We start from the raw sequence: 22,905 nt of genomic DNA, 5'->3' as shown, positions 1-22,905 counted from the left end.
TGGCTGGTTGCTGTTGCCCTATGAGATGCCACTATTTCTACAGCTCGGTAAAAGAAGATGTGCAGGTGTTAATCTAGGCTGTCCCTGGGATTGGGCACATCCCTGTAACAGCAGGGCCAAGCCCCCCTATTTCCTCCAGCTGGGGTTTCGTCACATTAGCCAGAAGAGCTGTGCATTTTCAGCTGGGGCTTTAGCCTCTGATCTCAGTGCAAGGATGCTTGCACTTCATCAAGCTCCACCAACAGGAGCAGGAAGCCAAGAAAGCACAATGGGCAGCCTGTGTTCTTCCCGCTGTGAGATCAAGGCAAAGATATGCAGTTCAGGGTCAGCCTTACAGGAGGCAAACCCACCTTTTCTCTCCTTGACTCAGGGAGAAGGAGAAGGATTCACCAAATCAGAGGCAGAATTTGGCCCGCTGGTGTTTTTGCATATAGTAGGTAACAGATCTTACATGGAGAAAAGTGTTCTTTAATCAGCATCTTTTACTTTATTGCAATTAACTCTGTTATGCTAATACAGTCTTACTGATTAAAGACCCTAAGCTTTCCTCTAATAGTCCTGAATTACTGCTAGGATAATGAGATTTCCATTTCTAAACGTCCTGTGCATGCCATCCAAATCACATCTGTATTCATGTACATACCGAATATGAATTATTCTCGCAACATTTACATCAAACATCCTTCCTGCATCAAAAATACCATGCCACACTCAGTTAAAAACAGCTTTCTCGTGTTTTAGCACTCAGCTTAATACAATTATTATTAGCCCTGTGTTATTACTGCTGTATATTTAAGCGGGTGTCAAAGGACGATCACAACACTTGGTGTACAAGGCTGAGCTCTGAGGGATGTGGGACAGTGAGTGATGATGGATGAGCTATTTGCTGGTGCTTATTCAATTGTGCCTAATATATCCTTTTTGCACCAAGGGTGCACGTACAGTAGTGATATCATGCCCAATGATGGTGAAGAACTGAAATCAAATTACTGCTGCGGAGATAATTGCTCCTAGCCCATGATGGAGGCACGCTTGGAGTGTGTCACAACACCAATGTCATCATAAAAGTGAGCGCAGCAAAGAAAATGATCACCAGGAGGTCTGACAGCAAAGCCACAGCACTGGTGGCGTTTGGTACAGCCATGTGACAGTCCCCGGCTCCAAATCTGTCCCCCAGCCAGCGGTGTGGCATTGATGTGCACAGTCCATCTGATGAGAGGCGTTTAAGCCACTCACAGCTTGTTTTAGGACGGGGCTGATGTGTTGACCTGAGCTTTAGATGACCTCTCACAATGGCATCTTCATGATCTGCATTTTTATCCAAAAACTCAGCGCAGCCTCTCTCTTTGCTGGGTGCCAGGTTACCTGGGTGTTGCAGCACCTTTCAGGAGCAAGCCCATGCCTTGGCCGACTCGAGGGGCTTCAGATTTAATTTTGTTCCAGCTGCCTCATTCCAAATCAAGAGCAAAATTTTTTTGCTGTGATTAATGATGTATTAAATGTTAAAAAGATGGTGGCTGTTATTAATGAAATTGAAGTCTTTCCTAGCCATAAGTTACCATAAAATTGGATCTGAACTAATGTAATTTCAAGGAAACGTAATACGCTGCAATCTTAGATACCAGCAAGAGGCCAAACCTGTTACATACGCTCTTTTACGGTCTTCACAATATTAGTCCAATTTGCAGAACAAGCACATTCAACCCTCAGCCCTTGTGCCATGACCCATGAATAATACTGCTAATAGGACTGACACGTCTGACCAGTGCTCCTGGACAAAACTCCCGCTGAATTTGATGGGAGCTGCTCCACTTGCCGCATTCTTCCCGCAAAACCTCTGCCATCGTCTCCTCTGAAAGGCACTTGCAGCCCAAGTGAGGGAGGTCCGAGCCACAATAACATCTGAACTACTTGTAGGACAAATGTGCTTTGTGGTTGCCTTTTCTTTCTTTAGCAGAGGCGTAAACAACAACTTTTTTTTACACTGATAAATTTTGTAGCCACCCCAAAGGGCTTAGGCTCTCTCCCATGCTTGGCAGTAGCAAGGCGGTCATATGATTCTGACTTTTATATGGTTTATACAATTTTCCGGTCCTCTTCAAGTAACGTATGCCAGCTCCACTTGGATTTCAGTTGTAAATCTTCAAGTTACCAAAATTTGCCATCAAAATGAGAACCTTAGCATCAGCTTCTCTCCTCGCTTCCACGCTTCTCCCTTGCCTAAAGGCAGCATCATATTATTGTATCTTGAGGCTGTTACAGTAAAAACTATTAGCACTGAGGCTGGAATAACATTTTATGTTCATCCTCACATGGAGAACCCGGTGCCCTATAGATTTCTCTGTCTTTATATATTTATTAAGTTGGTAAGAGGACCTCCATCTGTTTTATGAGAGGATCCGGTGTTTCCCTGAAAGGTATAGAGGGAACCGGGTAGAGATTTATTCTGTTTAAATCGTGTCATTAATTTCCCTGGCCTGCGGCATGACAGCAGCGGTGCTGGGAAGAGAGCTCTGGAGATCTCCAGTCCAGAGCAAGACTATTGTCCACACTCGATCAGGACAATCATAATATCTTTATTACTATTATTAGAGTAAAGGGTGGCTTGATTTATAGACCTTATTCTAATTTGAGGAATAGAGCTCGTATAGTGACACAGGACACAAATCACTAAGCAGCTTTAGGCGGTGAGTTGAACATTAAAATAGATGATAGTATTTATTGCATAGTACAGGCTCATGCTGACATTAGTCCTGTTATCAGAGCTGTATTCACTAGGAACAGGAATTAATTTTAAAAATACAGATCTGTTGTGGTTTAACCCGGCAGGCAGCTAAACACCACACAGCCATTCGCTCAATCCCGTCCCCCTCAGTGGGATGGGGAAGAGATTGGGAAAAAAAGAGTAAAATGCGTGGGTTGAGATAAAGACAGTTTAATAGGACAGAAAAGGAAGGGAAAATAATAATAATAATAATAATGATAAAAAAATATACAAAATAAGTGATGCACAATGCAATTGCTCACCACCCATCGACTGATGCCTAGCCAGTTCCCGAGCAGCGGTCACCGCCCCCTGGCCAACTCCCCCCAGTTTATATACTGAGCATGGTATCATATGGTACGGAATATCCCTTTGGCCAGTTTGGGTCAGCTGTCCTGGCTGTGCCCCCTCCCAACTTCTTACTGGCAGGGCATGAGAAGCTGAAAAGTCCTCGACTAGTGTAAGCACTACTTAGCAACAGCTAAAACATTGGTGTGTTATCAACATTATTCCCATACTAAACCCAAAACGCAGCACTGTACCAGCTACTAGGAAGAAAATTAATTCTATCCCAGCTGAAACCAGGACAAGATCTTCTTCCTTTAGACTGGCTTGAAAGGCAAGTGCTGCCCCTGCAGGGAAAACAGAAAATCCAGTTTGAGAAAGAAACTTGTGACCTCCCTGGGTGCCAGCACCACAGGAGGACAAAATCCCCAAACCATTTGGAAATGGCAATTCCCAAATCATGTGAGGTGATGGATAAGTACAGGGTGTGACCAGAAAAAGCCTCCAGGATCAGATCCTGGGACTGAGCAGGAAGGAGAGCTGTCGCTACATGACCGCAACATCTCTGGGCTCAGCAGAAAACCATGCGAGAGCTTGACTAGGAGCCTCCACATATAATTTTGCTCCTGCTCCTTGGATGCTGTGGAGGTGACACGGTCCGGAGCTCAGTGGCCCAGCACAGGGGGACAGCCCTGTACCTGTGCAGTTTCACTCCAGACAGGTTTTTCTGGGTCTCCAAATGAGGTGACTTGAAGACGATCTGGGGGCATCATCCTGTTTTTCAACTTCACACAGGGTGGACGGCAGGTTAAGGGGTGGAGCGTGCCCTTCTGCTCTGCACTGGGGAGGCCACGTCTGGGTACTGGGACCAGTTTGGGGCTCCAAGGGATCTCCAAAGCAGAGCGAGCCTGGGAACACCCTGGCAGTGGTGGGTGGTGGCCAGGGCATATGAGGAGAAGATGGAGGAGCTGGGCTTGCTCAGCTGAAGATGAAGAGGCAAAGGGGGATTCGACAGCATCTCCCCCTGCCAAAAGGGGTCCTGGAGACGCCGGGACCAGACTCTGCTCGGAGGGGCACAGTGAGAGCCCCAGACACACTGGCACAAGCTGCAGCATGGGAAACCCCAGCCATCCCCAAGGAAACAGCCCTTATCCGTGCAAGAGTTGGGGAATCCCCATCCTCGGGGATGCCCCGACTCACTTGGACATGGACCCCAGTGACCTGCTGCAGCTGCGTTGTTGACTCTGCTGAGAGCAGGGTCGGGCCGGAGGCCCCCACCCCAGGGTACCTCCAGCCTGTGATGGCACATCTGACTCTGTCGTGGGACAGTAGTTTCGAGGTGACCTTCTCCAGGACTTGCTGGAGAGCGCAGAGCTCTATGCTGGCTGGGAATTACTCCTAGCAGATGGATCCAGGGAATTATTGAATGACTATGGTAGGATGGAGCTGGGACTTCACCGATTCTGCATCTGTGAAGTACCCAGTCCCCATTTGTCTTCCTTCAACGTAACTTATACTGCTTTGCCCCAAGAAATCTGCCTCTTCCCAGCCTCTGCCATGCTGCAAATTCAGCCTTGAGCACTTGCAAAGCCATTTCCTCCCATTTTCCTACAATTTTAGCATGCTGCTCTGAGAATAAACCTGCTGGCAAAGTGAATACAAGGAGCATCCACGAGGTAATCATCTCTTTTGAAAGCTGGGAGCTAATCGGGGCTCCCCGAGTCACTGCAAAGACACAGCTGTTTAACTGCCCCTGTGAAATCCCACCTCGGTGCTGCTGATTTCACACAGCAAGGTTTTCTTCTTCTAACTCCTGCCCACAGCCTGGTTGAGGTAACTGAGTTTTAACCATTCCATAATTAACACCTCTTAGGCGGCTGTAGAGCCCTGTGCTGCCGGACCTGCCCGAGCATGCAGGCACGGTCTGCAGGGAGGAGGGTGCGGTGGTGCCGGCTCGAGCGGGTCCAGGCTCAGCTGAGCCCTGCTAGTGTGTGTGTGTATGGAAAAACACAATTCATCCTTTTGGGGAGAAGCATAGGTTTTACAAGGAAATGGGCAACCAGAGATGTGCAGCACAGCAATGATTCAAATCCACTTTTACATTTATTTATTTACAGTTAATGTTAGGGGTCCCAGGAAAAAAAAAGCTTTTTGAATGAGCAGCACTAGCATTGTGGGGAAAATCAAGGGCTGCAGCATGTAAGGTGCAGTTTTTATATGAGTTTCAAAGCAAATCAGATCAAAACTCCTACCACAGCCTGCAAGAGCACAGAGATAATGGCCCTTGTCGAGTTGCTGTCGTAACGCTGCTGTATCTGTCTCTTTGTATCGCTTGCTACCCTCCTACATGGACAGGGTAGCATGGTGCCCTCCATCAGCCGTGCTCCTCATTTTCGACTCGGCCAGAGGGGCGAAAAGTGCATGCCAGCTCTGGCGTTAAAATCCTCCCAGTGAAAACCACGGCTAAAACAATTTGCTCCATAAACTGGCCTGGGGCCTGTTCTGGTAAGGAGCGACGCACAATGTGGGGAAAGCGTTGCGGGTTTCGGCAAGCCTCGTCGGGAGCAGGCACTCACTCCTTGAAAGAGGAGGCAGCACAGAGCGTTGGAGCCAAAGATGACAGAGAAAAGGGGGTGAGGGATACGAAAAGCCTGGGGGCCGCCATTCTCAGGGAACACGCCACTGCCTGAAAAAAAACCATCTTTTTTCCCTAAGAAGAGCAGCAAACTCCATTAGCAGTGATGGAAATAGGGAGGAGAATAACCTCCTGTGGTTGTTGTGTGCTGTGGCATGGGCGTCCCCTCGGGATGCTGTCGAGAAGCGTGTCGCTGACTGAAGGGGCTGGGAGCGGCAATATCTGCGGTGGGAGACATGGTACCATCGGCTCTGTCCCACTCTCAGCCCCACGGCTACTCATCGTCTCCCACCCGTGTCTGCGTGGTGGCAAGTCTGAGCTGCAGCTTTTATTCCCCAGCCATTTTTACAGGATACCCTGTCACCCCCTTCATTATCCAATGGGAAATGCCTAACATGGTGCTAACGGAAATGTTGTATGGATCAATTGAAGGGATGAAATGGTGGTGCCATGGGCTGTCCTATTTCTGCTCCCGAAGCCCATGGGCACGTCCAGTCCCCAGGACCTGGGGAGAGCAGTGGCCCAGTCCAGCCGGGACACTCTGCTTGCAGGTGGGATGCTCTGGGCAAGTCAATGACAGCCCTGCGCTGAGCACAGTTGGCCTCTGGAAAACCCCGTGGGTCCTCTCTTGATAACTGTTGGCTTGTTGTCTCCTTTTAATTGTCTTTTCTTCCTTCTTTTACTGTCTTTCACGCCTCTTTTTCATTTTTCTTTCTTCTTCTATTTAAATGGGGAAATGGTTGCTATTGCCCTGCCTCTGTTAAGCATTTCTCCTTTTATTTAAAATTTTGTCACATTTTCCCCCCAAGACACATGCTGTTTTAATCAGGCGCAATCAGCCATTAAAAACAGATTAATTAAAGAAATGAGTTTATGTATTTTTCTAATGATCTGAAACGAACAGGAGGAAAACTCTACAATCTTGCATTTATAATGCTGTTTGTCTGCAACAGATCACCGGATAATATTGCTGCTGATCTGAGAAGATGATGCCATCTCACCATTAATCACTTGCTTGAATAATAAAATAGTGTTTGGAAATAGATATTTTGGTCTCTTTGACCATTTATACTGCAGTTAAGAGCCCTGCTCGTAGTTTCTTAAAACCATGGCAGGTGAATGCAGCGTGCCCTTTGCTTGACTCCATTCAGGATGTATTTAATTCTTATTTTTTGCTCTGTTGCCGCTACTGTTGTCCTTAACACCACTTGGCACCATCAGGGGACAGGGACAAAGCCCCGTGGGACTGTGATGCGCTGTACAAATTTGGTGCAATGACTGCTCCAGCTGTTTCTATTTCTAAGGCTTTTAAAAACGTCATGGTCAGTGCAACCCCATCTAACTTCAGGGTTAGTGTAAAGCCACTGAATAAATGATGTCATATGGTGCCAAAATGATACCAAAATGATACCACGAAGGCACTGAGATGATGATGCCATTTAATGTTAAATGGTATCATGGATAAAGCCATTAAATAAATGATGCCACCTATGTAAATTCTGCAACCTACATAAATGATGCCACCTGATCTGATGTCATAAATACCATCAGTGAGTAAATGACGTCGTATGTTATCAAGTGAGGTCGTAAATGAAGTGACTGGGTAAATGGTCATTGCTGTACTGAAAGATGTACCTACGGTGAGCGTGGTAAGATGAAGAAGGTTATTGAAATTTTATTTAAGTTAGTTTAATATTAATTCATTAATAAAGTATTAGTGTGCTAATAGTAGATGTATTACATCTAAATAAAAATATCTCTTAAAATTGAGTATCACTAATTTATTAATTATTGATCAATGCCTAATGATTATTAATGATCGTGATCTATTAGCATTTTACTGTTCACTCATTCATGTGTACGTCGATTTTGATTAATCAATTTAATCAAAGCACCAGCAGGAGAAACCCCCAGCTGAGTGGAGCTGTGGGTCGTCCCCTCCCGCTCCCGCAAGGGCACCTCCGTCCCGCAGGGAGCCACTCGAAATTATGTTACCCAGTGCTGGCACACTCTCTCAGCATCTTCCCTGCCCTTGGCGCTTGAGTTCTGGTTGTAGCCCGGCAAGAAAGGTTGTTTTCAGGAACACAAGTGGCTCAGCAGGATTAAGCCCAGGCAGCAGCCCGGGACAGCTATTTCTAAGCCTCTTGGAAGCCCTTTGTCATTCTGTCCCAACAGGGAGGCCGAGCTCCCTGGGAATCAATTTGCACAGCCTTCAGGTTCATATTATTTGCTGGAAAATGCCCATACTAGGGGAACAACCCCAGAAAGGGGGAATTTATTATACGATTACCCCGGGGGGAGTGTCAGCGACATTAATCCTATTATAGCATTAGTAGGACAGGGTCACAAGAAATGATAGTCGGGGAGAAAACAGAGCCCTACCGAAAAGCAGGAACCCCTGTTAGGAACATCCCTGTCTTGATAGCATCAGAGAAGGGGAGCAAATAGAAAGATATAATGTGATGGGGATTGTCAAGTCCCCCACAGGCTCCACTGTCCCAAGGAGGATGCACCGGCACTCCCAATGAGCCTTTTCGTCCCTGGCGTGGCTAGGTGGGTGCTCGGCACTTACAGCAATGGTGAAGCCTGGCATTGCTTCCAGCAGGTCCCTTCTGCCTTCGCCATCAGCTTTCCTGTTTTCCAAGGAGAAATGAGGCAGGGAGCGGTGAGCTGGCCCAGTTCCCTATTCCTAAACCCTTCCTGGTGCAACCACACTCACGCAAGCCAGCCTTGCAAAGCTTTGGTAAGAATCAGATTTTAAGCCTGGTCAACTTGGAAAAAAACAGAACCAAGCAGCCGGTATTAAATCTACTCACAAATAAATCCCTCCTCAGGGATGAGAGAATTGAAGCCGTCGATGCCTGGGTTGTCTTCAGAGACAAACCCAAAAAAAGATGAAGACACTGAATTAAAAACAAGGTCATGGCAACGAGACCGAGGCAGAGGAAAGGACCTGCCTGGAAGTGGGCAGGAGGGGAGAGTCATTTGCAAGCTGTGTCGGTGATACATGTGGGGTTCGGCCTCTCTGAAAACTCCTTGTTTAAGGCGGTATTTTGTTAGCTCAGAGGGTTTACAAGGTGCTTTCTTCCTCTGTGGGAGAAGATCAAAGAGTTCGGGCTCAGCTCTGGAGGACTCTGGTCCTGTCCATTCGCCTGGAGAAAACCTCCTCTGCCTGCACAACTGGCTCAGCACTGCCAAAAAGTTGGGTGACCCAACACTGCACCTGCATTTCTCACTCATTTCCATGATGACTTCCAGGAGATGTCAAGTAAAGAGTGGTAAAATAGTGTCCAATACAATGCTCAGACTCTGGTTTCCTGTTCAGATGAAAGAGATGCATTTATATTTAGCCCATGAGTGCTGTACACAGACAACCAGGTAAAAAAATGGATTGCAAATTATTTGCCTGGGAGAAAAGTCAAGTGAAATCTCGTGCTGGATTTCCCCAGCACCCTTCTCCTAAGCCATCCTTTTCCATCTGCGTTTCCCCTCCTAACTGCTAAGCGGTTTGCACAGGGTGAATGCTGTTGCCTGGATCCTGAGGTCAAACAAAACTCACTCCCTCTTCATCAGCACTGATGAAAAAGTGTAAAGAGATGCAGGTCATGGCAGATCTCAAAATGTAACTTTCACACTGGCTCTAAATTTGAGTTTTATCACACAGAGAATTTTCCCTCTGGATGGCTAAACTACATTTTAAGAAACTGCAGTATTCGGTAGTTCTTTACAGAGGACCAGGACACCATTGTGTTTCACCTGTCCCAGTGCATAAATTACTATTTATGCAAGCTTAATTTTGATTTTGCTTGGGTAATGCCTGCAACCACTCATTTATTAGGATAAGTCATGAGGGTTTTTATATGTTTACATGCCAAGATCAGCAAAAACTGCCTCTTCCTCGATGTTACTGTGACATACCAGCACATCCAGTCCCTCCCATGTGTGTTTTCATCCTCCTGCCGCCTGGGAGAGGGGCAGCTGGATGTGGTGTGGCTCTGCTATCTGCACGATCTGCTAGCTAGCAACCACCTTAGAGAGATAATAAATGCCTGAAATACGGGAAAAGTTTTAATCAGACCTTTCACATCTTCCCACACTGGGGAACAGACCCTCAGGAAACCAGGCTCAGCGCACGTGGGTATCCCCACTGCCTCTGTGGGCACTGCAAAATGCTTTTGACCTTTTGGGATAGAAAAAAACCCAACTTTTTTTGTATTAACAAGGCACAGTTTGCGAAGTGTGAGGTTTGAAAGCGGATGTGAAGTGTTAGTGTTCATGAAACTAAACTTTACCCTCTTTCTACCTAGAGAAGATGACATCCAGAGGTCACTCCCAAGGTAAATTGTTCTGCGATTTTAACTAAGATTTTATTAATAACTGCTGACTTCTCGTGTCTCCAGAGCTCTTGACGTTACGATGAAGAAGGTGAGCAGAAGCCCGACAGCCAGTAACAGCCCCTGGAGACTGAAATAAAAGCAGATGCCAGAGTTTGCTCCAGCAGCGCACACTGTGGTCTTGCAGCTCTCAGGACAGGACCCACTTGCACCAGCCCTGGACTGCATCTTCTGTGTGGAAAGGGAACATTTCCCCATGCCGGTGGGGAGTGCAGCCTCACCTCCTGAAGGACAAGGCCACGTCTGGCCCAGCTCTGTCACACCAGCCAGATTTAGTATGAGAACTTCTCACACCCTGCTGCGCCTCATCTGCTTGGAGTAAGTTATGCTGATGCCAGGTTTTAATTTTTTCTTGGCTACCTGCTCTCAGAAAGCTTCGAGGTAGCTTATTTTAAGGAAAATTTGTTGTTTTCACGGCGGGAAGTGGCCTGCCCCAGTGTCCCAGACTCTAACGAGCAGCGCGGGGAAGAAATCCCCCTGGAAAAACGGTTTCGGGCAGCGGCGTCCCCTGCCAGAACACCGACCCCGGCCTGCCGCGCACAAGATGGCGGCGCGGGATGACACGGCGGTCACGTGACGCGCGGTGTCGCCCGCCCCGCCCGCCGCCGTCGCCGCCGCACGGGACACGGGGGCCGCCGCCCAGGGGATCCGCCCGCCCGGCGGCCGCACCGCGCCGACCCGACCCGCCGCGGGGCTCCGGGCCGCACGGTGAGCAGCGAGTGGCGCCGCCGCCGCCTCAGCGTGGGGCCCGGCGGTGGGGCCGGGCGCAGGCCCGGGGCCGGCGGCAGGACGGGACGGGACGGGGCGGCGGCGGGTGACAGCGAGGACGGGGCCGCCGCCGCCGCACGGGGCGGGGCCGTGCAGCGGCGGGGCTGGGCCGCGGCTCGGGGGTCCCGGCCCCTCAGCCCGGCGGCGGCCCTCGCAGCCCCGGGGGATCCGCGCGGGGTGTCCAGGCCCCCTCAGCCCTGGGGAGGACTCCGGTCCCCTCAGCTCGGAGGGCCTGAGGGAGCTCTGGTCCCTTCAGCTCGGGGGTATCTGGGCCCCTCAGCCCCGGGGGGACCGGGGAAGCTGCGGTCCCCTCAGCCCCGGGCACCCAGGTGAGCTCTGGTCACCTCAGTCCCAGCGCCTGGTTGGGTCTGTTTCCCTCAACCCCAAGGGGTGTCTGAGTGGGGGGGTCCGGTCCCCCCTGCCTCAAGGTGTCTGGGGGGCATGTGGTCCCCTCCACTCAGGTGGGACCGTGGGGGTGAGCTCAGTCCCCTCATGCTAGGTGGGGCCTTAGGGCCCCCCCTCAGGCCAGGCCTGGGCCCCCCCTCAGCCCAGGGGTTGCCTTGTCCCCTGAGCTTGCTGGGGTGCGAAGGCAGGCTGCTTCTCCCTCCAAAAGAAGCCGGAGGCATCCGATGCGGTGGGGAGGGGATCTGTCCTGTGCTGATGACTTCGAGGGCCGCAGTGGTGGTGTTAGGGCTGCGCTGCCTCCCTGGGTCTGAGGTTTGCTGGGTAGTGGTGGCCCGAGGGTCTCAGGGACGAAGAGGTTGGAAGGCAGAGCTGTGGGTGAGGAGGAGTGGGTGAGTGAGGAGCGCAGGTGGGTGTGCTGCCTGTTTGCTTGTGAAATTGCTTGCTGATTGACGGGCTGGATTATTTGGAGTTTTTTGGGGGTATAACGCATGTGGCTGTCTTTTTACTGTGTTCCTGCTGAAGGCCCTGTTTTGATCAAGGTTTCTAATTTATTCTGCCTTGTGTGAAAACCTCATTAAAGAAGGCCTTGGTGCCTTCAGGCACTGTAAATACGCGAGGCAAGGATGGAAAGAGAGAGAAAAGAGTATTATTTGTAAAAATGGGAGCTCTGCCATATTGACATGGTGCTGATGAAGCTTGCTGATGCAGGCAGCCTCTCTTAGCAGAGCTGGAAATGGGATGTCAATGAATGTCCTCGTGTCATTTTGGCTGGTGGCAGCATCAGTGCATCGCGGTGTGACGACAGGTTTTGTAGCGATTCTTTCAGACTCTGTTCTGCCACTTCAGATCCGCGTGGATGAAAATGATTTCTGTTGGCTTTCATGCCTGTTTGTGAACCAGTATAAAATACAGATGTGATGCCTGACAATTCAAGTCAGTGGAAGCTCTGCTGTTGATCTTGGTGGGTTTGGGCTTGGCTACGTTTACTTGTTTGGGGAGTGAATGTTGCACTGGAGTAATGCGCACTTCTATTTTATTTCATGTAGTATTTTGGTGGGCATTGGAATTGCTTCAGCTTTGTGAAGGCGTTCAGAGTTTGGAAAGAATGCAGTCAACCCCGGTTAATGGCAGACAAAAGATAAAGGCTACTTTTACAATAAAGGTAATAAACCCCCTTAAATCCAGAGAGATTGCCTTGATTTTCCAGGTTTGTGCATGTAGAGCAGAATTAAATTTAGCTCAGATGCCTTTAAACTGTGTTTGTGGTCTGTGCAACAAACTGTGATTCCAAAATCATTTATCACCCTTCTTTCGTCTTTCACGTATCAACCTAGAGACAACATGTCTCCACATGTTTAATTAGCTTTTAATGAAAACTTGCGACACTTCTAAATTTAATAAATCGAAGTATGTGAATCATTTTTAGGACTTGGAGGTATTAATGAATACTGTTTGACTACTCAGAGTTAACGGTATCCTTAAAAGGCAGTGGCTTCTTAATAGCAGCTTTTATATACCTGTTCTCCATGTATATCATTGCTTCTCTCAATGCTCGTCAAGCTTGAATAGGTGCTGCTTTTAATTAAATAATTATTGAGTTCTCTTGAATTGAACATGTGGAGGAAGAATGCACGCACCATTGGTGATGGCAACTTAAAAATTCTTCCTATCTTGTGGTCGCTGCAGCTCTGCGTTGTTCAACGTTGGTTAATTGGTGTGCTAAATATGGGTGGCCTGGGACTTACTCAGATTTAATAGCAATTTCAGTTTGGCCGTAAGGAACGGTTGCTGAATTAAAGGCTTTTTAATTGGGGCAACAGGACATCCTGTAAAAAATGCTCAGCCAAAAATAATCCAGAACCTTCTTCTCCAGCATGTCAGGAAGGGCCTGTTTGGAGTAAAAAAATCTGTATAGCACCATCAAGAAATGAACTAGGAGACTTGCACATGGCCGTGAACGCTGGTTTTGTTGAATGTGACATGAGATCCTTCTCTCACAGTGTGGTTCCCAGAGACATGTTTTGTGCAGGAAGGATTTTTAAGGCTTCACGGCGAGGTAGGTCCAAACTGTTCTTTGCTAAAATAGAGCAGAGCACCTGAATGCTATTTCAGTCGTAATTCAAATGCAACACATCAAAACCAACTGTATGTGGAAAAAATGCTCTGAAGTAGAGATAAGCTCAAAAAGCTGAGTTTTGAGAGGTTTTTTTAGAATCTGAGGGTCATGAACTGAGCTCCTGTGTACTGTCAGTGTTTTCCAAAGGATTTTGGTGTCATCGGAGTTTTTTTGCACCCAGGACACCAGCACGCAGATAGGGGCAGGCAGCCCTCCAAAGACTCCTGTGCTGTGGATTGGAAACTCTGGCTTTTAATACAGCTTGAATTCCCAAAGTGTGTGGCATCATTCAAGTTAATAATTAAGTCCCCCCCCCCCCCCAAAAAAAAAAGGCTGGGGGAAATGCAGAAGACTGAAGAAAGCATGAAACCTACTGGCTTTTTGTGACACTTTCATCCCAAATATATTTTATGCTTTTGAAAATCTACTTAGCAGAGACAGTGTGTGGTGCAGGTTACTTGGGCTTGATTTTTGTTGATAAAAAGAATATCCATCCTAATAAGCTACTCAGTATAACTGGTTTCCCTGTGCTGTGTATAGTTCATTAACGTAAGTGAATATTTAAACATCTTTAAAGTGTTTGTCTGTATTGTTTCTGGTCTTATCAAACATGTTAATGTAGTTGAGGGGGAAAAAAAATCCTTGAAAGTAACACCTGAGCTTTGTTCTGTTAGCCCTTGACCAAGAGCTGTTAAGGGAAAAGAAAGTCTAATTTAGGAGACTATAACGTGTCTCTTAAAGAAATGCAGCTTTTAAAATGTAGTTATTGCTGTTGCTGGTTTTACAGTTCACTCATCCAAATCAGAGGAGCAAGAACATGTCCTGTTGTTGCTTCCTTCATCAGCTTGTGTGGTGCTGCTCTGGTACCCGTATTCAAACTAAACCACTAATAAATCTTTATTGTGAAAGCATCTTCACTAACTGCGGGTTTTGCTTGTGCTAATTTGCTTTGATTTACACAAACAAAAACAAAATCTCCCTCTTCTTAACCATAACTCTAAAGCTGTTTTCTCTCTTGGACTTCCCAGCGTGGTCTGCCTTCTGTCTCCCTGATTTTGAAGCTCTTTGGAGGTAGCTTGCTTTACTCAAAGGAGTTAAGGTAAAGCATATTGCCACTTGGAAAAAAGGCTTAAAGGAATCCCTGAAGTCCAGTAGCTTTGGGTTTTTCTAATGCAGGAAGCATAGCTGTGTGAAAACTGGCAGCTTTCTTACCAGGTTGGATGAGGCGCAGGTATGCAGTGGGGAGGCAGGGTAGCAGAGTTCTTCAGGTGTGCTCGCGGGGCTGGCTTCTTGGGGTGCAGTGTGCATCCTTATCAGCTGGCTGGGACAGGGCTTGGAAAATTTAGCGCTCCGTGAGCATCAGTTGGTGTGGGTCTGGGGAATGATGGTGAGCGGGGCTGTGTTGCCTAAGCCTTCATCAGAAAAAGAGGTAGGAAGAAACAGAAGTAAAAATGGCAGAAGAGGTTGTAATTCCCATCTCAAAAACTGAAACAGCCTTACATTAGGTATGTTGCCCCCAAAACGCAGCAGTTTGGAAGGAGATGTTGCTGAATAAAGCAGCCACTTTTCTTCTTTGCTCTCATACTATATGCAGCCATAGCTGTGTGGTGTATCTGGAGAGGAGAGCTTTTGTAGCCTTGGTTTAAGAAGGATTTTTAATAGCTGTCATCTCTTCCTGTCCAGTGCAGCCTACACCTTTATTTTCCTTGACTAAAAAAGAGCATCGTGTTTTGGAGTGTCTTACAATTTTCCTTGCTGGTCCATTAGTGTATTAGCTTAGCTTCATGTGTGTTGAATGCCATTAAATGTCACTTGCAAATTTAATGTTGGGAGCACTGAGATTTGTGCTAATTGAATTTAAAGTCTAACGCTTGAGCTGTTAAAATGGCAGATTCAGACAATTGAAATGCTTTAATGGGAGAGTGTATAAGTGTTTGCAAATTTGCTCTTGTAAGTGAATCTAACAGTGCATTTGTGTAGATGCAAGGGGAGACCCTGAGTGGACAGATCAGGTTTCGATGGGGCTTTACTATCTCCTTTTTTTATTATGATGTGGTGACAGCTGGCAAAATCCAGTATGTGGAAAGTCTTTGTGCTTGACATCTGTTCAGGGTCATTGTTGATACTAACTTAACCTTAAATACTTCTGTAAAAATGGTAGAGAATGTAGAGCCTTTCTCTCAGGTCAAATTAAATTTCTCCTTCTTCTGGAGCCATAGTTTTAGGTACTAGTGGAGAAAGGGTAATCGTTGGGGCTGTTGGTCTTTAAACTCTGTTGTGCTTTCTTCAGTTGTCCGTGGGTGTGACTTCTGGGGTTTTTATGCATGAAATTAACACCTTTTGCACCTGAAGGTTTGTTGGTTTGGGGTTTTTTTGTTGTTTGTTTTTTGTAGAGGACAGTCTGCACAAAAACTCTGGCTTTAACACTTCGTTATTCTTAACTTCAGCAAAATAACCAAGGATTAAATAGACACAGAAACAGCTCTCACCACCTAGGAGACCCTACTGCTGTGCTTTTCGCAAGGTAGAGTGTTAAAGATATTACCCTTGATGGGAAAGGAGTCATAAAGATTGTTACTAGGCTTTCCTAGCAGTATAAATCTGTGCCTCTCTAGATAGCACCATGCTTTTTAAGAAGTTTGTCTTGAAACACTTCCATAAAATCTCTTGATACCACGCTTTGACCTTCTGCCACTGAGCTGGCATTTCATATGGGCTTCTGGCATGAGCTCTCCTGCCACTTTCAAGTAAAAATTTACCAGGCATTGAAAAGTTTGACTCTGCAGTTGAGCACTGTGCCAAGCTATAAAAGCCCTATTTGTACACAGAATGGATTTTTGCTTGCTAGGAAGGCTTGGGTAGTGCTTCAATAACTGCATAGGAATGGCTTTGAATCTTCATACTAATTAAACAGCTACATCTAAATTGAGCTATAGTTTCTCGTCCGCTCTGAAGGTCTGTACTTTGTCTTCTTGCACCCCTGCTCTTCTGCATAGAGTTTTATGTAGTTGGATTATATTGCTCTGGAAAACTTTGTCAGGGAAGTTAATTTAAAACTATTTGAAAGGTTTAAAAATGACTCCTGCTGTTACGATGATGAAAAAGACCTTGAAAGTGCCTTGAGGGCGACTGCTGCAAAAATACCTGCTTGGCTGTGGGAATGGCATACAGTTCCCAGAGCGCACTCACCATTCACTGATGAAGTAACTCCAAGGCCAGTGGCCACCTTCATCACAAGCGCTGTTAGCCAGCTTGGCTAGTGATGGTGCATCAGGGCTCAAGGTCTGCTTGCTTTAAATGGGAGTGAAAATCCAGCGCCAGCAGATGAGTCAGGCAGCGGGGAGCTTGGGGTGAGCTTTGCTGCTTACAGAGGGTGCGTGAAGAATATAAAGTGCCAACAGTCTGTGGATTTTGAGAGTTTAGGGAATACATGTTTAATCTAATAAGTGAACAAGACTTAGAGGAAGGAAGAGGAACACACATATTCTTCTCAAAATGCTGAAGTTGGGCATTTGGGGGGCAGAGGCAGTGTGGGGGTAGGTGGTGTTCAAAGCAGCACTGTGAACAAAGCAAGAACGGATGGAAGAGGGTGAGTGCAAGCCTGTGAAGGTCCCCATTAAATGACTTTACAGAACATGTTGTTCTGTTTCCACCAGTACTTTTGGGACACCAGGATATGCGTTTAATGGAAACATGATTTTATGGAGACTCACTGTGCTAGGAGAAGCTTGCATTTGCCAAAAGCAATACTTAGTAATGGACTAGGGTGTCTTATCTGCTCTTCATGAAACAGTGCAAAAGCCTTATTTCGCAGTAATGAGCAATTATCCACAAATTAACAAAATGACTTGTCAGATATTGCCTTTGTTTTCATGCATGTGCAAGTTCCGATTTCAGTTTTTCTTCCTTTCAAAATGTAAATAGATAGTTTCTCAAAGGACATTTTAAAAACAAAAACAGGGCCTGAAACACGTTTATCAGAAGTAGATTATTTGCATTCTGGCACTTTGTTCAGAATTTCTTTGGGAATGCTTGCAAGAAAATGAGTATCTATGCTGAGAAGACACAGGCCCATATAGCCACATGTTTTGCCTCCAGGCATCTATAATATTTTTGAGAGGGAATGCCAGAGTTCAACTGAGAGTTCAGTAAGAATAAGTGACTATGAGAACATTTGTAGAGATGACAATCACAGACAAATTTGTTACCTCCTGCTCAGAGCAAGACTAACCTTAAAGGTATGTCAGGTTTTTCAGGCTCCAGTTGGGTTTTGAAAATCTCCAAGGAAAGAGATCTGTTGCTGTGAGAACCTAATGTGGGCTTTGGGGAGGGGAGTTCCTACCTCATGTGTAGAGACAGTCCGTCCTGCAAGCTTTATTTGGTGTTTCTCAGTGCCAAGGTGGGATGGGAGTGGAGGAGAGGGAAGAACCTGAGATACAGATGAAATTTAAGATACAGGTGCACCAGATTTATGCGATAGAAAAGGCTGTTAGCTGTTTTCTTCTCTGTGCCTGTCCAGCTGAGCTGATGTTTTCAATGAACTACTAGCTACTCCTTAAAGATCTTAACTTCTGAATCGCGGCACAAGTGAATTGACCAGCATCATTTTATAACTGCCTAAAGAGAACTTTCCTTGGCCATTTTATTGAGTGGCTGCCAATCTTTAAAATCCTTTTATGATTCTTCCCATTAGACTTCTTCTTTGCTAATATTGCACAAAGTACTTAAGAGATTAAAGTAGATTGTTTGCATTAACTTTGTAATCCCTCTCACACTGGTAATAGTGCTTTAATACTGTCCATTTGTAGTTGGATATGAGCAAATATTTAATATAATTGTACACTCTACAATAACTGTCCACTCTACAAAAATATTTGTCGGCTTCATGGTTTGTTTTGGATTTTATTCGTTAATGATCTGGGAATCTTGTTTTCATGTTCAGGACTTCCTTTTTGGTCTTTCCACGGTTGTAGCCTGAAAGCAGACTATATACTAGAAATCATAGGGAGTTCTGTTCCTTCAAGCAGTTCCGCTCTAATAGCTGTGTGTTGAAATTCAGCCTGCAAGATGTGATGCCATGCTACTAAATTAATTACTTGTATTTATTTGCAGATTGGATAATAACCTGATCAGTGTTTGGCACTTCTGCCATAAGCTTCGCAAAAATGCTTTGCCTGCCTCTGTCTAGCTGCACTTTCAGCACGTAAATGACATATGTTACGGTGTGTAATCTTTGTATTCCTGCAAAGATATCCTGACACCATTGAGAATGGGGTTGTACATGTATTCCTGTTACATGCAGCTGTGGGGACACTGAAGCTCCAACCTTTTCAAGTTGAAGGTTCCAAAGTCTGGTCTCACTGCATGTGCAAAACTCATCATAGCAAATTAAAAAGCAAGAACAACTTGATAGTTATGAAAATCCAAATCATATTTGAGTTTGTTTACCTGATTTTAGGAAAAATGAATCTATAGTTTGTCTAGACTGCTTAATAAATAAAATTAATAAACTATATCTGAACAGTTTAAAGCACAAATAAGTTCAGAAAGACAATTTCATAGAATCATAGAATCGTTTGGGTTGGAAGGGACCTCTAAAGGTCATCTAGTCCAACCCCCCTGCCAGGGGCAGAGACATCTTCAACTAGATCAGGCTGCTCAGAGCCCCGTCCAACATGACCTTGAATGTTTCCAGGGATGGGGCATCCACCACCTCTGGGCAACCTGTTCCAGTGTTTCACCACCCTCAGTGTAAAAAATTTCTTCCCTATATCTAGTCTAAATCATTCCCCCTTTTCCTGTTGCAACAGGCCCTGCTAAAAAGTTTGCCGACATCTTTTTTATAAGCCCCCTTTAAGTACTGATAGGCTGCAATAAGGTCTCCCTGAAGCTTTCTCTTCTCTTCTCTAGGCTGAACAACCCCAACTCTCTCAGCCTTTCTTCATAGGAGAGGTGTTCCATCCCCCGATCATTTTTGTGGCCCTCTTCTGGACCCGCTCCAACAGGTCCGTGTCTTTCTTATGCTGAGGGCTCCAGAGCTGGACACAGTACTCCAGGTGGGGTCTCACCAGAGCGGAGTAGAGGGGCAGAATCACCTCCCTCGACCTGCTGGCCACGCTTCTTTTGATGCAGCCCAGGATATGATTTGCCTTCTGAGGGAGCTGGCAGAGGTGCTCGCCAAGCCGCTCTCCATCATTTATCAGCAGTCCTGGTTAACGGGGGAGGTCCCGGATGACTGGAGGCTTGCCAATGTGACGCCCATCCACAAGAAGGGCCGGAAGGAGGATCCGGGGAACTACAGGCCTGTCAGCCTGACCTCGGTGCCAGGGAAGATTATGGAGCGGTTCATCTTGAGGGCGCTCACAAGGCATGAGCGGGACAACCAGGGGATCCGGCCTAGCCAGCACGGGTTCATGAGAGGCAGGTCCTGCTTGACCAACCTGATCTCCTTCTATGACCAGGTGACCCGCCTAGTGTATGAGGGAAAGGCTGTGGATGTGGTCTACCTGGACTTCAGCAAGGCCTTTGACACTGTCTCCCACAGCATTCTCCTCGAGAAGCTGGCGGCTCACGGCTTAGACAGGTGTACTCTGCGCTGGGTCAAAAACTGGCTGGACGGCCGGGCCCAGAGAGTTGTGGTGAATGGAGTTACATCCAGTTGGTGGCCGGTCACGAGCGGTGTTCCCCAGGGCTCAGTACTGGGGCCGGTCTTGTTTAATATCTTTATTGATGATCTGGATGAGGGGATTGAGTGCACCCTCAGTAAGTTTGCAGATGACACCAAGCTGGGCGGGAGTGTTGATCTGCTCGAGGGTAGGAAGGCTCTGCAGAGGGACCTGGACAGGCTGGATCGATGGGCCCAGGCCAACTGTATGAGGTTCAACAAGGACAAGTGCCGGGTCCTGCACTTTGGCCACAACAACCCCATGCAGTGCTACAGGCTTGGGGAAGAGTGGCTGGAAAGCTGCCCAGCAGAGAAGGACCTGGGGGTGTTGGTCGACAGCCGGCTGAACATGAGCCAGCAGTGTGCCCAGGCGGCCAAGAAGGCCAATGGCATCCTGGCCTGTATCAGAAATAGTGTGGCCAGCAGGAGTAGGGAAGTGATCGTGCCCCTGTACTCGGCCCTGGTGAGGCCGCACCTCGACTACTGTGTTCAGTTTTGGGCCCCTCACTACAAGAAGGACGTCGAGGTGCTGGAGCGTGTCCAGAGAAGGGCAACGAGGCTGGTGAGGGGTCTGGAGAACAAGTCTTATGAGGAGCGGCTGAGGGAACTGGGACTGTTTAGCCTGGAGAAAAGGAGGCTGAGGGGAGACCTCATCGCTCTCTACAACTACCTGAAAGGAGGTTGTAGCGAGGTGGGTGTTGGTCTTTTCTCCCAAGTAACTAGCGATAGGACGAGAGGAAATGGCCTCAAGTTGCGGCAGGGGAGGTTTAGATTGGATGTAAGGAAAAATTTCTTTACTGAAAGAGTGGTGAAACATTGGAACAGGCTGCCCAGGGAAGTGGTGGAGTCCCCATCCCTGGAGGTATTTAAAAGACGTGTAGATGAGGCGCTTAGGGACATGGTTTAGTGGGCATGGTGGTGTTGGGTTGACGGTTGGACTCAATGATCTTAGAGGTCTTTTCCAACCTCAATGATTCTATGATTCTATGATTCTGGGCTGCAAGCGCACATTGTTGGCTCATGTCCAGCTTTTCATCCACCAGTACCCCCAAGTCCTTCTCGGCAGGGCTGCTCTTAATCCCTTCATCCCCCAGCCTGTATTGATACCGGGGGTTGCCCTGACCCAGGTGCAGGACCTTGCACTTGGCCTTGTTAAACCTCATGAGGTTCACACAGGCCCACTTCTGCAGCTTGTCCAGGTCCCTCTGGATGGCATCCCATCCCTCTGGTGTGTCGACCGCACCACTCAGCTTGGTGTCATCTGCAAACTTGCTGAGGGTGCACTCGATCCCATTGTCTATGTCATTGATGAAGATATTAAACGGTACCGGTCCCAGTACGGACCCCTGCGGGACGCCACTCATCACCAGCCTCCATCTGGACATTGAGCCGTTGACCGCTACCCTCTGGATGTGACCATCTAACCAATTCCTCACCCTTTACCGGACAGTCCACCCATCAAATCCATACCTTTCCAGTTTAGAGAGAAGGATGTTGTGGGGGACCGTGTCAAAGGCCTTACAGAGGTCCACATAGACGACATCTGTAGTCCTTCCCGTGTCCACTGGTGTAGTCACTCCATCATAGAAGGCCACTAGGTTAGTCAGGCAGGACTTGCCCTTGGTGAAGCCATGCTGGCTGTCTTGAATCATCTCCCTGTCCTCCACGTGCCTTAGCATAGCTTCCAGGAGGATCTGTTCCATGATCTTCCCAGGCACAGAGGTGACACTGACTGGCCTGTAGTTCCCCGGGTCTTCCTTTTTTCCCTTTTTAAAAATGGGGGTTATGTTTCCCCTTTTCCAGTCAGTGGGAACTTCACCAGACTGCCACGACTTCTCAAATATGACGGATAGTGGCTTAGCAACTTCATCTGCCAGTTCCTTCAGGACCCGCGGATGGATCTCATCAGGTCCCATGGACTTGTGCACCTTCAGGTGCCTTAGATGGTCTCGAACCTGATCTTGTCCCACAGTGGGCAGCTCTTCATTCTCCCAGTCCCCACCTTTGCCTTCTGTGGCTTGGGCGGTGAGGCTAGAGCACTGGCCGGTGAAGACTGAGGCAAAAAAGTCATTGAGTACCTCAGCGTTCTCCATATCCCGGGTAACCAGGTCTCCTGTTTCATTCCAGAGAGGGCCCACATTTTCCCTCATCTTCCTTTTATCCCTGACGTACCTATAGAATCTTTTCTTGTTGCCCTTGATGTCCCTGGCCAGATTTAATTCTATCAGGGCTTTAGCTTTCCTAACCTGATCCCTGGCTGCTTGGGCAATTTTCTCTGTATTCCTCCCAGGCTACCTGTCCTTGCTTCCATAAGGATGAGGGCTTGTGAGCATGAGGCTGCTCCTATCTGTTTATAGAGGGCCTCATCCGCTTGGTCTTCCTGGTCAGGTGGCCTGTAGCAGATCCCCAGTGTAATGTCACCTGTCCCTGCCTTCCCTTTAATTCTGACCCATAAGCTCTTGGTCGGTTCTTCATCCATCCCCAGGCACATCCCCCATCCATCTCCATGCACTCCAGCTGGTCATTGACATAGAGGGCAACACCCCCTCCTCGTCTCCCCTGCCTGTCCTTCCTAAAGAGCCTGTATCCCTCCATCCCAACACTCCAAGCATAGAAGCCATCCCACCATGTCTCCGTGATGCCAATAAGGTCGTAGCCCTGCAGGCGTGCACACGTCTCTTAACAACTCCTCTTGTTTATTCCCCGTGCTACGTGCATTTAAGTTGGGCCCCCGATGAAGCTGTCTTACTGGCTGGAGTTCCTTTGTGCTGCTCTTCAGGTGCTCTCCTGCTGACCTGTGTTCCTTCTCCAGGCTCTGGGCATCTATTGCTGGCCCTGGCATCAAACTGGTGGGAGTGGGATGGACTGAGGTTC

General features: G+C 47.5%; 1 protein-coding gene across 5 annotated transcripts in view; it reads left to right on the top strand.

Annotated features, from left to right (window-relative positions):
• Nucleotides 1-10,720: 10,720 nt before the first annotated feature.
• SGMS1 (sphingomyelin synthase 1) overlaps nt 10,721-22,905 on the top strand; it is a 106,480-nt gene continuing 94,295 nt past the window's right edge. For 3 of the 5 annotated variants that reach the window (XM_076339501.1, XM_076339500.1, XM_076339495.1), the window contains exons 1-2: nt 10,732-10,786; nt 12,298-12,413. The gene's annotated coding sequence lies outside the window, so the exon portion shown is untranslated. Of the gene's footprint in view, nt 10,787-11,093; nt 11,176-12,297; nt 12,414-22,905 lie in introns of those variants that run through there. The other 2 variants (XM_076339496.1, XM_076339497.1) reach the window with 2 other exon arrangements.

This window comes from Aptenodytes patagonicus, chromosome 5 (genome assembly GCF_965638725.1).
Source record: "Aptenodytes patagonicus chromosome 5, bAptPat1.pri.cur, whole genome shotgun sequence".
NCBI classification, from domain to species: Eukaryota; Metazoa; Chordata; class Aves; order Sphenisciformes; family Spheniscidae; genus Aptenodytes; species Aptenodytes patagonicus.
Note: the sequence above shows the minus strand (reverse complement) of the source record. Positions and strands in the feature narration are given on the sequence as shown.